The sequence below is a fragment of the Pinus tabuliformis genome, chromosome 7, assembly GCF_031772625.1.
Source record: "Pinus tabuliformis cultivar Carrire ecotype Pingquan chromosome 7, CPIR1, whole genome shotgun sequence".
NCBI classification, from domain to species: domain Eukaryota; kingdom Viridiplantae; phylum Streptophyta; class Pinopsida; order Pinales; family Pinaceae; genus Pinus; species Pinus tabuliformis.
Genome location: NC_142293.1, coordinates 813,345,930 through 813,347,473, shown reverse-complemented (window position 1 = coordinate 813,347,473; position 1,544 = coordinate 813,345,930).

The window sequence follows — 1,544 nt, the reverse complement described above, 5'->3', positions numbered from 1 at the left end:
TTGATGGTCTCTTCTTTATAATTCAATATCTTTATCGAAGACCAAAATATCACTAACTCAGCTTGGTTATTTTGTTTAAGACTCACGTTGCTAATTCACTCATAACTCTTTCTTATATGATCAATCCATCTAAAGGCAGAAAGGTTAAGGGAAAATTAAGTAGTGTGATTTGTCACTTAGATTGTACATTGCTTGAGATTTCATTGAAGAACTAAAGTAGTTGCTATTCTTTTAAGTTAATGTAGATGTCATTTTCAATTTCATTTTCTTACAACAACATAGACACTGGGCCAAGATCATTAGTCTTTCATTTGATGCTTTCATTTTTCCTTTAAGAGTAATTTCATTTCAGTTGATGTTCAAAGCTTTCTCGAAGATTACTTTTTGAGCTTTAAGAAATCATCTAGAACTCATCACAATCACACACACCTCACTCACTTTATTTTCATTTCCATCACATCACTGTAGGAGAAATAGACTTGAAAACAAACTTAAAAAGTTAAAAACGACAAAAACTTAAGAAATAGTTGCCTAAGTACATACAGTACACATCACTTCATCAGCTTACGAGCCCCGGGTTGACATTTAAAAGTTGCAATTTAGACTTCACTAAATTGACCAAACATTTTGGCGCCGTTGCTGGGGACGTGAAAATTAGGTAGCCAATTCTTAGAAAAAAAAACAAGAAAATTTCAAGAAAGGGAAATTGATAACCTCTCAAAGTATGCTCTCCTCTTGCACCTAGAGTGATCTGGAGGAACAGAAAAGGGAAAGTTATTGGTTTAATAGTTTTTTAAGTATGCTCTCTTCTTGCACCTAGAGTGACCTGAAAGATCAGAAAGAGAATTATTAGCCTAACTTGAAGAAAAAATAAAAATGACATGCATAGAGCTAGAGATTCTAGGGGGAGGTTTTTAGCTAGAGCCAAGAGTTCAATTTTTACAAGTCCATCTACTTCAAGGAATAGACAAGAGACACCTCCCTCATCTCCAACTGACACTCCTAGCCCTAGGATTCCTGGAATTCAAGAGGCAAGAATTGACTCTCCCACACCTTCTATTGAATTTGAATCAGAAAGAGATCCTTTCCTTCCTTCTACAGAAAGACCAATTGTAATTGAAGAAGTAGAATCATCTGAAGAAGAGGGAGAAATTCCTTCTCATTCACCCTTTGTAGAAGAACCAGAAGACTCTGAAGTCTCTAGGGAAACCACTATGATAGAGGAAGGAGGTGGTAGAGGTAGAGGTAGAGGAGGAGGAGGAGGAAACAATGGAGGAGGTAGAGGTAACATTGGAGGAAATAGGGATGGGGATAACTCATTTGGGTTCCCTATCGTTGATGAGGACTCCCGAGCCACTATGAAAAACATATCACCATCTGTCCTCCCAAACTTTCATGGGTTAAGGAATGAGGACCCTGAAACATTTCTATTTGAGTTTGAAGTCGTATGTCGAACTTATGATTATTTGGATGACTCTCAAAAACTCAAATTGTTCCCTTCAACATTGAAAGGACAAGCTTTGAAATGGTTCATGGGATTACTC